Source organism: Corythoichthys intestinalis, chromosome 3 (assembly GCF_030265065.1).
Source record: "Corythoichthys intestinalis isolate RoL2023-P3 chromosome 3, ASM3026506v1, whole genome shotgun sequence".
Taxonomy (NCBI): Eukaryota; Metazoa; Chordata; class Actinopteri; order Syngnathiformes; family Syngnathidae; genus Corythoichthys; species Corythoichthys intestinalis.
The window spans coordinates 39401359-39418401 of NC_080397.1; the positions used below are offsets into that span (position 1 = coordinate 39401359).

Consider the following 17043-nt stretch of genomic DNA (forward strand, 5'->3'; position numbering starts at 1 on the left):
AAAAACATTCAGTGACAATGGATGTAATTGAAGGCTGTACTGTGGAAGCTTGATAACTTTCTTTTAAGACTACAGGTAACAGGATTGAAATCTGCTACAAAAGAAGAAAAGATAGCTTTTTTTTTTTTTCAGGAGATTTGTGGTTTCTTAAACCTTTGAAGTGAAAACCTGTCTCATCCAGAAAGGGTATGAATGTAAACAAGGCAAGACATAAACTGGACTGATTTGCGCTCGATGCATCCTTCTTCAAGAGATGAATTTTTGATTGTACATGTTTTCAGAAAATGGTTAATCCCGAGTGTCGCGGGAAGTGGGGTGCCGAGGGTGCTGCAGCACCCCCTGTTGTTGGTGTTTTGGTATATTCTTTTTTTGTGTTAAAAATAAACCATAGACTTCATAATATATCATGTAATTATGAAGTCGTTGAGAGTCGAAGGACGCGCCGGCGCGTCCTCAGCGCACGTCGTCTTTGAAGCGCCCTCACGTTTTAAATACGTCACCCACATGCCGTTGGTTGGTCTCGTTTTAAAGTGCGGAAGTTGCGGTTTACTCTCGTTATTATTTGAAGTCAATCGACCAATTAAAACGTGAGATATTGTCATTTAAGTTTTATAGTTTTATTGTCCTCTCAAAAAAACAATAAAACGCTGCATGGATCATTTGTTTGTGTCTATATTTCCATCATTTCTTGTCCTTTTTCAAAACGGAAGCTCCATGAAATAAACACAAATCAAACGAACCCTTTCGAAGTCACAGTGGAAGCACAAAATGCGTTTTTTAAATAAATATAACTGCCATGCGAGGTTCCACCGAACGAGAGGGAGGAGTGTTCTGAAGCAGCGAGGTGGCGAGCCGCCGGCCGTTTGGATCGAGCAGCGACTTTGTGTGACTTTGAGAATGAACGGAAAACAAAATGTAGCGCAATCAATTGTGCTATTTGATCAACTTGAGGAAGAGGATGGTCCAAATTCGTCATCATCGTCTTCTTCGGAAGAGTCCTCGAGTGAAGATAGTGATGTATTTGAACACGTGGGTGACGCCATCGACGAGCAGCGGTAAGCAAACTCACTTTTTTTTTTTAGGCTGGAAAAAGTTTCTTTTGAAAGTTTATTTTGATATTGCAAGACAAAGTTAATTTTGATGCAATATAAGTGTGTGTTTGTGTATATAATAATAAAATGTGAATATCAGATCAAAGTCGTACGTGAACTGTGTGTATCCAAGGCAGGAATTTATAATTGTGGTGATCTTCTTTCTATATGAAGATTAGGGATGTAGCACATATTCAGCTATGGTATTCTTTCTATTGTCATACATATAGATTTCCAATATTATTTATTGCTGTATATATTTTTATTTTATACTTTATTATTTTCATAAATACTGACTTTTTTTCATGTACATTTATAGTGACAATGAAAGTCAAGTGAAATGAAAATGGAAGGGTGGAAAGAGGACCAACACCCCATGGAAGTGTGGGCTGTGTGATGTCGCCCTGTTTCGAATTCCAGGACGAAACTGCTTTTCGGAGTGGCATGCCTGAAAAAAAATTTAACTTGTTTATTGTAAATATTTTTGAAAATACTTTTTTTCCCCCAATGTTATATATATATATACATTTTTCCCACAATCAGTCTTCTCAATTTGTGTATATAAATGTGTGTTCAAGAAGCTTGATTGTGTGTACATAGTTTTCATCAGGTGATGGGCCGCAATACCTAAACTCATAAAGAGATGGCCTCTAAACACTTTTTGTGTTAGATGGTATATTTTTTTTCACTGTTCGGTCTGCTGTATATAACCTGTTTTGACTAGAGCATGTATAAAGGTAAAAAACGCCTATGCTATACCTGTTGTTTATGTTGAATTGTCAAATATAAGACTATTTATTCTAAATTTTTTTGGTTGAATGTTCATCCTAACATGTTGAATAAATATTACAAAGTTTCAAAACGGTTCGTTACGCATGTTTGGTTGTCAATTGGACATCAAAATAAAAAATTTTGACAAAACGATTGTGGAATTTTTGGTCTTTTTGGGCCCAAAATGATGATTTATAATTGGTCAGTGACGGAAACAAGAGTTTGGACATGAAGTTCAAGGTGTCACAAAAAAAGGAACCAAACCAGGCCATCGTAAACAATTCTTTCTTTGAAATATAAAGGCAACTTCAAAGGCATGCAAAATCAGAAAAAATAGGCCCAGACCTTAAAGGGTTAAGGACCACAGCCCGCCTCACCAGAGCCTTTAAAAAGACTGAATGTTTAACTAACCATTGTCATTTTTCTCAGGAATCTTTTGTTTACTTGTGATATGTTGACCCTGGATCCAGTTGGCCTCCTCACCTGGGTCTCTTTGTGCTGTCTGATTGCTGCTGACTTCAAATAAATTGTGTTTCGAAGCCTTTTCCAGCTTTTAAAATGGATTCAGTACAAGGGGTTAAAACTTAGGTGAATGCGCGGAGTCTGGCTTTTTGGATGGGTGGTCGGGGTTCCGCAGGTCCGGGTTGTTGGAATTGCACTAGCGCTTGTCTGGTGGTTTGGCTGGCGTGATTCTGGCAGTCTGGCCAAGAGGTCAGAGTCCTTCAATATATATGTTGAAAAAGTTTATTTTGTTAATAATATGGTCACCACCTGACAACTTGCCTGCTACTAGGTCACATTGAATATGGTGCTATTGGAAAAGTTAACTGTTGACAGAGGAGGCGTTAACATGGCGCAAAAACGAATTAGCGATTTTTTTTTTTTTTTTTTTACATAAATAGCAACATTTTCTAAAATTCAATTTGAAATCTAAAATAAACATGATTATGATGATAGTTCTATCTACGTTTGGTGTCCTCAAATAGGTAAGACATGCTTGCATTCTAGCCATATAATTATTTGTTGTTGCTGTTGAGCTGCCGCGGTGGAGAGTACTGTTGGAAATTTATTTGAGTGTTGTGAAAAGGGGGTGTTAAACTGAGGCTTTTTGGACCTTTTAGTTTTCAAATGCGTTCATATATCATTGCACTGTCTAGCTGCACTGATTTGGGTTACAATACAGAGGCGCTTTTATTTCCCAATACAAAAACTCCAACACACACTGTAGGTGAAATAGAACGCTGTCTTTTTAGTAGCGTAGTAGTAGTATGTAAACTATCCAGCATGTGTGTGTACTGCCATTGTGCACACCTTGTATGGAGAAACGTGTGCAAGCATGAAAAATTTGGACCGAAACGGCTGTTTTGGGATGGGAAACACTAAAAAAGATCCTCAGCACCCCCTGCTGTGAGTGACTTCCAACGCCCCTGTTAAACCCTTTGTTGATTAATTTTATATTTTTGCCCATTCGAATTTACCCTCCCCTTACCTCTATCTTCTTAAAATGCAGTTTTTATACGGTCATTCATATAATAAACATTGAGGTATAATTTTAAGTTAACCTTTCCTCAAGTAACTGTCCAGTGATTTTAAAGCCTTTACGATATAATCAAATATGACAGCTTCACTGATTAGCATTTTTTTGGTGCATAATTCATCAAAGATGCATGGTTTTCATCATGTTAGCGTTCAGAAATGGGCATGTCTAACTATGCCACATTTGCATGCAAATCTGGGTGGGCATTTTGGCTATGCAAAATCAGAACAATTAAAAAAAAATATGTAAAAATGTTTGTCCCAACATGTAGTTAGAGTGAATTGAAACATGATCTGTTTTCGCCTCAGTGAATGATGCAGGAGAGCCTCACAGGCCATTTCCGTGGCTATTAAGTACAATTATGTTAAATCCTCTGAAATTCCCTGTGGCTTTCATCAGGGTGAAAATCACCATGCACGCACACATACAGTCAAGGTACACTGAAGAGATGGAAGGTTACCAAATCAAAGGAGAACTATTAAATGCCCAAATGTGGACTTCAGTGGACTTAATCTGAAAGAAGTGTGTACAACACGGCAAAACGATTATGGAAACATCAAAAAAGCCAGTTGCTATTTGCATTAACATTTTGTGTTTAACAAAACCACAGAGGATGTTTTCAAAATTCTTTTCTACTATGCATGTATACATGTCATGACTTGTTTTTTTTGGATACCTTTTTTTGGAGAAAAAAAAAACATCATGTTGTAGTTGAAATTCCCAGTCAATCTATTCATTTTGTATGCTGCTTTTCTTCACTGGGGTCAGGGGTGAGCTGGAGCCTCATGTTAGCTTACTTTAAGTGAGAAGATGGGTGACACTGAACTACTTCAATTACAGGGCTCATACAAACCATTTCTCGAGGGAAAACGTTGCCTTTCTGCCACTTTACAAACTGAAATGCCTAATAATAATCATTTTTCCTTTCAATAATGTTGAAACAGCTTTCATGGCAAATATTCCCCATGTTGTAAAGCACCAATTGGTGTCACATGCATGTGAAAGTGACTTTTCATACACAGTTATCATCAAGCTGTCCCGAAGACACCAGCAAAATTGCCACTGCAAGGTTCGGTCCTCCATTTTCCCCCTGCAGTATAATAATCAACAGTATGTATCTATGTTTTCAATTATATTGTACGAGCTCACCTATCCCCGGCTGTGCACTTGGCCCCACTTCCTCGGCTGTATCATTATTGCAACAAATTTTCACAGTCGCATATGAATTGGACAACATGAATGATAAACAAAATGAATTGCACAAAATGGATGACGAACGCGACTCAAAAGCACCCACACAACTTGAGGGTCTCTTATGTTTCTTTGTGAAGACATCATATTTTTACCAAATTTTGATAAATTTGAAGCCCATTCTGTAGCCATCGGTGATTACAAATATCAAGTTGTTCTGTCAATCAATGGGGACCAGTTAGTTCCCGTAGCAATAGCGACGCCGTGTAGTCAAGACGAAAAAGAAGATTCAGGTCTGATTTATATCATATTTTACCTCTTTTGGCAAATTACTCAAAGGGATCTGCGGATAGAAAGACTTGTAGTTCTTAGATAAATATTATTATGAGTTACAATAATTTGATATTGAAACCCCTCTTGATGTTTTTGTTTTTAGACAATTTGTTAAATTAGTTTAACTAGTAGTGTACAGACTAAGCCCTATTCCCAGTCAAGTACTGGATGATAGTTAGGAGTTTGTGATGGCGTGCGCCCAGTGCAGTTTGAAGAAGCGAAGCGTACACCAGCGAGTCCATTTCTCAGTTCCAATAGTTTTTGTGGCATCTTGTAACGTAACTCAAAAGAACTTTATCAAAATAAAAGTAACAAACCAAAAGACTCAAAAACGTATCCACAATTAAACCAGCAAAATGAATATATTCCCTTTCCAGCACAATGGACTAAGCCACAGTCTAAAACTGTTTGCCCTCCTAACTGCCAACCCCTGTGACATGATTAGCTGTCATCAGTGTTGTCACAGATTACTTGAAAAAGTAATTTAATTACTCATTACGCCTCAAAAAAGTAATCTAGTTACTTTATTGATCACTTCATTATCAAAGTAACTAAGTTACTTTAAAAGTAATCTATCAGTTACTTTTTACCAATTTTTCTCCCTTTGCCGCCTCAACATAAGAATGACAACAGAAAAATTTCATCACATGTAACTGACGTTCCGATGATTGAATTTAAAGGGGAATATCAGAATTTTGCGCTAGCTTAGCCACTCCGGAGCCCTGAAACAAACAAATATCTGACAAACTGCTTAGAATTTGTTGAAATCAATTCCACCGACCAATTAAACCCTGCTAACTCTAAGATTAAGCCTAATGTCAAATCTTCTGAATTTCGGGTTATGATTAACAGCATATCAGTGCCAATGTAAAACAATGCAAACTGACGGCACAATAATCAGCAACACACAAGTGGATTGTACAGTGCAATAAACACAAAGGTGGCGGGCGCAGATGCGCGGGAACAACCCGGAAGTACTCCTCTCAACACACACGCGGTCAATTTGGCCACAAAACGTGGCGGCAACTAAGCACTTTACACTCAGTCAGACTTACAACACATCCCACAGATGCTAAACAAACACATCACCCCACGGCATGAATGTGCAACACGCATATGATGTAAACAAAGCTTGCCAACTTGGAGCGATGACTGCTCGTCGTTGCTACGGCAAAGCTACGAAACGGCCGCGCATGTAGGGGGTCCAACCTTTTGCTGATACCCTCCAGAATGAAGGAAAAATACTCACCTTCATTCATGGATATCCACAGATCAACATTCCCTCGCAACGTCTCAATACTCGGCGCGAATGTCCACCCGCCTCGGTCCCACAACACGTTACTAACTAACGCGTTACTGACAACACTGGCTGTCATTTCAAGCGTACCAGGGCTGCTTCAGGTCAGTGGACAAACACGATTTACAGCCCCTAGTGGTTAAGAGTAAAATTACAAATAATAACTGTTGCGTCCGCTAGGTTAAACGTGTTTAAATTGTGCCTCACCTGCGATCTTGTCGAGAAAGGGTTAATTCACTGTCAATCGGAAAGGGGTGTGGATTCGCATTTAAGCGGAAGCTGGGTTGGCGTGGCTGTCATTCACGTTCACGTTGCCGAAAGAGACACGCACCGCCGGTGAGTTTGTGCTCATTTGCTTGTATTTATGTTGTGTATTTTCACCTGCTGCATTGCTTTGGACGGTTCGGTGTTTCTTTCATGGCGATCGCCTGATAGCCTTCCAGTTTGTGTGTTACGAGATCCGCTGAGAGTTGACAGTTGACGACTAGCGCGTTGGTTTAGCGTAGCCACTGAGTCAATCTCTCAGCGAATCAGCAAGCAGTGCAGGTCACGCAGGGAATCATGGGTAATGTAGTCTCGGGACCCGCTGTATTGGTGCTTTTAATCTGAATGCTTGCGGGGAAAAAACTACATTTCCTCATGCTGTTAGCCGCCACCTTTTAAAGCATTAGACGGCGTTCGTGACTTGACGTGTCTAAATGATGCAACTATTGCCTAAAAAATAATGATTAAACGGTTAAAAATGTGATTTTGAAATAATGCATAATATTTGGTTATTGCAATCTGAGCAACTTAATTGTGAATGAATTATATATATTATGCACAGTGTATTATTTATTCATTATATATAGAGAAGCTTTGTATATATTTGTATTTAGCATTATCATTATTTGTATATTTATACACACATATACATTCTTTGTTTGCATTTATAGGTTTAAAACCTGCTTGGTGTTTGCTATTTACTACTCCAAAAAAAAACAACAATAAAAACCAACAATAAACTGTGAGCTAGTAATGCACGATAATACATTTTTCAACCGATACCGATAACCGATAATTTCCTCCTCATTCCTACCGATAATCGATAATGTCAAGCCGATAATTCTATTAAAAGATTTATGTAAAATTTTAAACAAAAGAAAATATTACTGTGCAAAAATATAATTTATTGCTTTTTTTTTTCCAACATAAAATATGAACAAGTCGTCAATTCCAACATCTAAATAATGACATTGTCTGACATTGTGTAATGGTTAACTTTTGGCAACAATTACTTACAGAGTAAATACCTAAGTTGCACAAAAATGCCTTTAAAAGTAAGCCATTCCTAACATAACATTAATACACTGCAAAACACACTTCCTTAAAACTAGTCAGTTTTAAGTGTAAATCTATTGGAAATAAGTGAAATTATCTGCCAGCACTTCATGTGTATTTCTCTCAGATTTCTTGGAAGAAAAATAGCTAGCTGAAAATAATCTCAACAGCCTTATTTTAAGCAATACATTATTATACTTAATCCTAAAAAAAAACTTGGAAGAAGAAAAGATGTTGAATATTTGTGGCTACAGAATATTATTGTTATTTCATTACAACAGGAATGTGCATATTTAAATTAATAAGTGTTAATAAGTGCCAATAAATTTAGATTATCTACTGTGACTGTAATTGAGCAGACAAATAAGTTAAATTAATTTGAAAAGTGATTGCTAATGTTATATGCTTTGTTGCACACTGTGAAAATGATTAACTCAAAAGAGCGAGATGTCATGTACCCATTCTGCAGCGCTTTGTTTACATTTGCGGCACTCACGAGTCGCGACATTCGCTTTACAGCAGCTAAACTGATAAACGGCAGTACTATTTGGATGCAGTTGGAGCTCGCATCTCCGTGCGTGTTGTTTTGTACCTGAGTTTTGTTAAGCCGAAAATAAAGGCGGCATTACAAAGTCATCTGACCGCTCGTCATTTTACATACTGAATGTATTATTGACGGGCTGACTTCGTTTTCTCCATGTTTAAATTATCATCTAAACACTGTGCTGTCATGATAAGCTTGCTTACTGGACATCACTTTTCCAAATGTAGTGGTGAAAATGTGATTGGCATGTTTTTCATGAATAATGGTGGTCGTATAAACTGCATTATTTTTTTATCCAGGGCTTTGGCTCTCGGGTCATTTCGGTAAAAAAAAAAAATCGTGTCTCGTCTCGGCGGCGGCTACGTTCGTACCGGATAATCCGCCCGCACCGGCCGGTTTGCCGCGGCGTATTTGGGGCCTGGCTCTGCTCACACGCCGTGAGGGAACGCTCGAGAAACCGGGGTGTTCGCCGGAGGTCCTGAAGCCGGGGAACCGGGCTCTGCCCGCCCCGCCGATGGCGAGGCGGCGGCGGCCTGCCGGACCGGCCAGAGCGGCGGGCTCCGTCGGAAGACGGCTACTTGCCGACTATCGGTCTCCAGTCGTGCAGGTGTTTAGCCTTAGATGCGAGTTTACCACCCGCCTTGGGCTGCTTTCCCAAACAACCAGACTCTGAATCGTCACAAGCCCCTAGTTTAACTTAGTGTTTACAATAGCTTTAGCATTCCCACTAGCAGCAGCAGCCTGGCATTCGTTCCAAAAATCTTTGTGACGCAGTTTTAAATGGATGCTGGGTTAGTGATTTTGAATGAGGACGCTTTCTTTTGGCCTCTTGGAACTTCTGCGGTACATGTTTCGCAAATGGCGAGAGCGTCGTTTTTTTAGTAACAGCCGCCATAATATTCAACTATTTCTTGGCGTGTAACTCCGCCTCCTTAACCCCTCCTCCCTCAGGGGCTTCAGAGAGGGGAGGGGTTGAGGAGGCGGCGTGCTGAATTCTTCGGTTGTGCACATTTGGAGGCTAAATCAAGTATATAATTATCGGATTACATTATCGGTTGAATTTTTTATTATCTGGATTATCTGTGTGACGTCATAATTGCCATTATCGGCCGATAATTATCGGCCACCGATATTATCGTGTATCTTTACTGTGAGCACAAGCCGAGTTGTCCAGTGTGTTCTCTTTCGGATCCCTTTCGGCGGGGAAAACGCCATAAAAAAAAAAAAATAAAAAAAAGCGTAAACGGCCGAACAATAACACAAATCAGTAATACGGCTCTTACAAGTAGGTCGCCATTGTTGTTGATGTCGCAGGATGGTGACGTCACATGGTTACGCTGCCGGCTTCCAGAGTATGACTCTAGTGACATAAACATGTCATCTGTTCAACCCTTTCAATTTGAGCCCAAGAGGAACATTAATGAGCATCAAAAGCAACCAAAAGCAAAGTGAACAGGAAAGATGGAATGAGACGAGACGAGAGTAGAAAAAATAACGGTGTTCTGCCAAAATGTGCTACAACAGCATAATGTCCGGTAGTATTCGTCGAGTGACAGTGACAATCTTGATCATCATCCCAAGCGTCCATAAAAAATGGCGCCATCCGTAGGTCAAACCATTTACTAAATATTAGATTTTTAAATCAATGGTAATATTTTATGTGTTTGAAATAACATATTTCAGTAAAAGAGAACAATTGTGGCTTATTAGAGCCTGCAAGTCTTTAAATCTGAGGTTCCCTTTAAAAAAACACATACCTGCTCTTCCTCTGCCCAAGATGTACCTTCACAGGAAGTTTGATGACCGTGAAATTAATTTCTCCAAATAGTCGGGCAATCATCGTTGAATTAAAGTATGGGATGTAATTTACAGATCACGATATATCTCCGAAAAATATGTTCTGAATGGACCTTGGATTAAATAATTTAGAATCTAGAAATCATTTTAAATTTAAGCGGTTCCCTTTTAAAAGTGCAGCTCTCACAGCTGTCTATCGGCCAGTTGGATAATAAAATTAGTTTGCGTGCATTGCTTTGTGTGAAGTTGCTTTAGGTACAGTAGATGTATTTTCTGTTGTAGACAGACTGACTGTTGTTTCTTCTTTATTCCATTCCAAATAAATGTTCAACATGTTTTACTAGAAGACATGAATCCTATTGACTGTCAAATGGGGGTTATCTATGCTCATTTAATATAGAAACTGGGCTGCATCACGATGACTACTTCATGTTACCGTATTACGTTTTAAAGGGAACCACGGACAGAAAGACTTGTAGTTCTTAAAAGATAAATGTTAGTATAAGTTATAATGAATTGATATTCAAACCCCTCTTAATATTTTTATTTTTATAAAGTTTGAAAAATGAGTTTAACTAGTAGGTCGCCATTGTTGTTGACGACGGACTGCAGGGACGTCACTGTGCAGCGCTGCCGTACTTCCACGGTGTCACTCGTTAGCTACATAAACATGTCGTGGGTTCTGCTTTTCCAATTTGAACCCGAGCGGAAAAGTGATGAGCAGATCAGCACTGTCGATATTTTACAAAACATTTCCCGTGTGACAGACAAGCACTTAGACCACACGACAATACTACCGCATGATGTTAGAGTCACGATTTTCCTTATAAAGCAATCACAACCCAAATGGGCTGTCTGTCCGTGCGGTAAAACCTGAAAGGGAAACGCAACTGAAAAGAAAGTGCGGCTGGCTCGACCATGGAATTAAAAAACGCGGCTCACTTCAGACAGCAAGCAGACAACAAGAACATAGAAATTGCGTAAAAGGGTTTATTGAACACAAAAAAAACACGCAATTGCGAAAAAGGTTCGCGAAAGTAGGTCGAGAACTATTAAAAAAAAAAAAAAAAACTGAGGACAAACCAAACCTGAGGAAAAACTGCGGTCAGAGGCAGACAAACGAAAAAAAAAACAAGGCAAAGATGCCACTAACAACTAAAGGATATACAAACTGTCAAATGGCAGTAAGTCAATAGACCCTACTCACATGACGTCACAACCACGCCTCCGCGACATATTGTCCGTCAACTCGTCGTGTTGACGCATTACCGCTACGTAAATTCCTCCTATTATGGCGTGTTTTTCTGCTCGTTAACATTAATAATCCAAATGGTGAAGGCGTGTGTGGCGGTTGGTTGCAATAACAGAGAAGATAGACGGAGAGACTTGAAGTTCTACCGTATTCTGAGAGACCCGGAGAGGAGAGCGAGATGGACTACTGCAATTCGACGAGAAAACTGGGCTCCAAACGATTACCACGGATTATGTAGTAGTCATTTTATATCTGGTAAGATGCATTTAATATATATTTAGAGGGTTTTGGGCTGACAACCACAATTAAGATCATTGCGAGGCTAATCGCCGACAACATACAGTTTCAAATTCAAGATGCTTATTTCTTCCACCATCATTACATTTTGAATAATATTTAGCTGGTACCAAGTGAAAGAAGCTGGCCTCGTCTACGGATCATCAGTTAAACAGGTGTGTCCAAACCTTTTGCAAAGGGGGCCAGATTTGGTGTGGTAAAAATGCGGGGGGCTACCTTGGCTGATTTAAATAGAACAATATATTTAAACAAATTTTAGCAAGCCCTTCTGTGTGTCACATTTGCTTTATTATTTTTTTTAATTCATAATTTCAACAGTCTCGTCTTTGTGGCTTTCTCTTTCGACACTCGGACTCTTGCGAAATACTGCTGCTGTGAAAAAATAAACTAGCTTCTCACTGCGTATCTTCCCTGTAATGTTGTCGTAGCCTACATGTCAGCGTGTCTTGTTTAATAATAGTGCGTCACATCGAACTCTTTGAAAACAGCGACTGTCTCTTTGCAAATGAGGCAGACACAGTTGTTGCGTGTTTTATTGAAGAAATAGTCCAATATCCACCTATCCTTGAAGCGTCGGCCATCGCAGTCAACTTTTTTTTTTATTGATTGTCGCCATTTTAGAAAATTGGAAGTAAAGGGTCACACGGGTTAATGTTGCTTAGAGTGCTGCTCTTAAAGTTTTTCAAACTTTTGTGAGAATAGGCTGATTTAGTGCGGACAAGATAGTTGTAGATATCAGGGTAGCAGATGTCAGGCAGAGAGGGCGAAGACAGCGGGTTGAAAAATATCGATTTAGGCATCAAATATGGATCTGGCGAATGGATAGACTGAAGCTTTTCCACATAACGCCTTTTATGCAACGCATCCAATGAGTTTACAGCGTCTGAAAGCCTCAGGGCTTCCATGAATTGCACTATAAATTGCACGACAAATTGAAACCATTGAGAATACGGATAAACAAAGACGGACAATACGGCGGCCGGATACAGCGACACGTCATTCTGTGACGTTGGCGAGTAGGGTCTATACAAGCCGCCTTGGATCGGTTTAAAGACACTGCTGATCAGCCGGAATTGGATGCAGGTATGACGTTGGGAACTCATCCCGCATCTCTGTAACAAAACAATCTGAGTAGCAGCAGAATGTGACAAAATCATGCCAGTCGTCATACTAGCTTCGCTTGCTAGCTAGTACCTAGTATAGCTTTTCTCCCAGTCCAGGTCAACCGCCATTACCCCCAGTGTGTATTGCGCGCCTAAAAAAAAAAAACGTGTACTAAATATTATAGAATTTTAAAACAATGGCAATAATATATGTTTCAAATAACATATTTTGGTAAAGAGAACAATTGTGGCTTATTAGAGCATACAAGTTTTCAAGTTCGAGGATCCCTTTAATATGTAATTATTGACTGGAAAAATAAATAATTAGTGATGTTAGTCCTGCAGACCACATTGAAGCACAGAAAAGCACAAATTCTAGAAAAATCACTACTCTACACTATTTTGAAGCGAGATTAGTTGAGGTGAGATATGACCTTGTAAATAGAGAATGACAGTGGTCTCCTTCGGGGGAGCTCAGCAAATCCCCTACTTTGACTGATGGGTGATGCTTCACGGCAGAAAGCTGCACTATTTTGTCTTACAGTCACACAGGCAAAATCAATAAAACCTTGGTCAGTGCATAACCATAGCAAGTGAAAAATTACATATAGGGAGGTTGCTGCTTTGTCTCTATGAAAGCATGCATGTGAACTGCATTTTGGAATATGGACAAGTTTTCCCGGAGAACACATTTTATTTCAGCTTTTTGTATGAATACTACTAACCGGTCAGTCCAGTTCTTGTATAAACATTAAGTGAAGAGTAATGTGGGGAAATATTTATGCGTGTTTAATATGCTAATATGGCTATTCAAACATGAATGTGATTGTATCAGTTTGCATAATTAAGAGGTGTGTGAATTGGAAGGAGAGGCAGCTGCTTCAAAATAGACGGAAAAAAACAACAAACAAAAAAATAAAAAACAGGACCTCTGCTCTCTACTGGCTTCCCGAGGATGTAGAAAACCCAATTTAATGATGAGAAATCACAGAAAAAAATGAGGACCTCAAGCTATGATTTAAACACGGTGTCTATTTACTTAAAAGTGCACAGTATGCAAAAGTCTTGTACACGCTCTGCTTTTTGTCAATATTGCATTGATTCACTTTGTTGTTATATTTGTTTTTTTTTTCATAGTAGAGGTTCAAAGCGAGTAAAATGGCTATCGGTCAGCAGCAAGGGGATATGACGTGCCAACCACTTTGGAGCAAACAGCAATTCAACAAGGGACAATTTTGTGTCATGTGCTAAAGTGCACAAGCATGCTGTATAGTCCCTTCAGGCTTGTGTTGGACTTCATTCTACTGGGTTCATTTAACACATGAATCTTGAAGAACATGACACAGAAATAATGGCCATTCATATGAAGAAGCAGCTATTATTCTGCTCTTATAAACCCATTTTCCCTTAGCAACAACATTTCAGTAGGGTTATGGTTTTTTTACATTCCACTGTCAAAATACAGTATGTGAAGCGTACCAAGCAAAATAATTGCTTGCCTCGAACCACAACTTGAATGACTGTGTGAGGAAAATTATGTTGGAAGCTAACATTTAGTAGTAATCAGCAGACAGGGCCCTCAACTATCTTGTGATGATCAGGGTCTCCTTCTCAAGAACACATGGATCAAATGGAGTCTCAAGTGAACTCTCCAGACCACTGATAGAATTGTTACTTCCTTGAGATAACAACACCTGAATGAGAAGATAAAACCTGTTCCATTTCTCCTCAAATAAAGCTTGTCTCTCAGTAATAAACACAGCCATTTACCAAGAATTGAGAAATGTTTCCTTGTCTTTACAAAGTCACATTTCTTTCCTTAAAGCAACACTGGGTAACTTTTCAACCTTTCTAAAATAATTTCATAACATTTGCGATGATATGTCGACTGACAACTTGTTAAAGGACACCTTTTTTATATCTTGAGGAGGTCTGTATCGCTTTCACCGGCACTAATTAACTTTGAGGAGGGTGGCAGGAACCCTGCCACACAAAAAAACTACAAACGTGCTGACTGCTTTACGGCATACGTCACTTCCCCCTTTCCCCATTCATTATAAAGACGGGAGTCGATGAGAACACTTTCGTGCGAAATCTGCAAAGATGGCAGAGCGACAAAAGAGACATTTTTTTTTGTCTGAGGATGGAAAAGAGGGTAGGCTACTAGGATATACAGAATAAACAGTGGCCCAACTTTCACTCGCTGGCGTGACGCCTTTTCCGCCGGGTGGGGGTGTAGCCACACTAAGCCACACGGTTGCTAACTGTCATATGTTATTGTTTAACAGTCTTCCTTGAGGCAAAACAATACTGCTTCTGTCCACCGGGGTCGCTAAACTCGACCAAAACTGAAAAGATACCAAGTGTTTTGCTTTAAAGTGCATACGACAGAATAAAAAAAGTTTTACATAGCATTATTATGTGAATTAGAATCATATTTTGAGACCATTCGACTATATACAACAATTTGGCAAAGCGCAGATGACGAGAAATTAGTATTTTAATTTGCCGTTTAGCCACATCTACCAATCTAGGGCTCTAGCGTCCTCAACAGGAGGATGATGTCGGCAGGGTCATGGTTTCATCTGATTTAAAATTCAGCCCATTGAGGTGGAATTATTCAGAACGAGGAAAATGTGACAAGGGGAGCAGCAAAATGTCATTGTTTCAATCTCTCTACTACAATATTTTTACAGGATATTCTTTTTATCCAAATATCCAAGCCTAATTGCTAAATAAATGGTATGGTCATGACAAATAACAATCATGTGCTAAATGGAATAAGAAATATTAAAAGTCCATCTATTCAGTACGACATTGCAAAATTACTCCATAATGCTCAAAACTCTCAACTTCACCTTTACTGTCGCACCTCTCGAACAATATTTTATGCCACCGTAGTTAGTCCGGCTTTTGTCATTTCCCTGCCCCGGCTTCGGACAATGTAAACAAACTAAGAGGTGTGACAGCTAGCTGACATGCTAACCCGAACCGAGTGACAACTCAAAGTCTTATTTTCGCTTTCGAAGCGAAAAATCACACAAAACTAGCCCGGAGCATGTCACATGGAGTGGGGTTGTCGATTGTCTTCGCCGATCGGCAACCCGCCCGTCGCAAACGAGCCCTCTGTTGCGGGCAGAGGGCTCGTTTGCGGGGAAGCAGCTGGACAATGACCGCCAGACAAACCGGCCGATGTCGGAGGAGCGCGTAGCTGCCACATGGTCAACACGAATATGGTGTAAAATAATGCTTTACTAAACGGCGAATACGTAAACAGTGGAAGAGTCATATGAGAGCAGCGTGCAGTTGTTGTGCAGCTAACATGGCAGGATGTGTCTGAGGACAAATTTTCTACATGTCTGTCCATGATCAGACGTAAGTAAAGAGTCCTTTATTCAAAGAACCTTTGTATTGTTTACTTTGTAATCTCTCTGTTCATGGCCATTTTTAACACAAAGCTGCAATTTCTGATCGGGTTGAAAATTTGACAGAACACCAGGTACACGAAGAGGGCAATTAGTCGAGTATAGAGGGGGTGTGCGACAAGCCGCCGGTCATCGGCCAAGTGGCATTTTCGGTGGACAATCAGCAACAAAATGCAAGCCACCTCAGTATTAAAACGTGCCATGATCCCAGTATTTAATATAATACAAAATGCGATGTTTACTCACTTCCTCGTAAGTCCAATAGTCCCACAGCAGTAGGGTTTGTTTTGGCCAATATCCGCGGTCAACCTTTTGAAACCCAAAAAGGCTCACACGCCTTTACCTGGTACAACAACAAAACCCTGCAGCACATTTGGCTGGAGTGATACGAAAAATAAACTAATCAATCCGCAAAATCACTTGAATCCGCAGTCCATCTGCATGCTATAAATCAATGCTGTATTGTGAGATGCTGACCCGGGTGATGTCACATTCGCATTCCTCCTCAAAACAGGAAGTTATTCATTTTCATGGCGCGGGATTAAAAAAATTAAAGAAATAAAACGACCACTTCCATACACATCCAAGCGGTCCATTTCTTTCAGGAGCATGAAATACCTCGTGAAATATGAAATAAACATGCTTTTTGGTGTCATAAGCACTTTAAAGGGACACACAACAACTTTCTCATGAGTATCCCAGCGGAAATAAGCTTGTTTAAGAAACTTCAATACATGGAATTTTATTTTAGTGATGAGTAATAATGGCGAAAATCATCAATAAAACCATTTATTTACAAAAAACAACATCTTGTATGGAAAACATCCTTGTTTTTATTTTGACGTTACTTCAATATTTGGCTATACGTGTCGTTCCTCAGAGTCGTTACTCAAGAGAGGTAAGCTTTCCCTCCACACGTGAAGATTTTTGGTCGTAAATATTGAATACAATCAATAAGGTTGTAAGCCCCAACCAGTTTGGGACCTTAATGTCAGGACAAATCCATTCTTAATACACCTCAGACGTAAATCTAACATAGCATTATAGGCTAATCTTATGAACATTTTTTCTATAGACAGAGCTGT

General features: G+C 39.5%; 1 protein-coding gene across 1 annotated transcript in view; it reads right to left on the reverse strand.

The window, feature by feature from the left end:
- Positions 1 to 17043, reverse strand: part of tacr1a (tachykinin receptor 1a) — a 73378-nt gene that overhangs the window by 10630 nt on the left and 45705 nt on the right. The window lies entirely within an intron of this gene.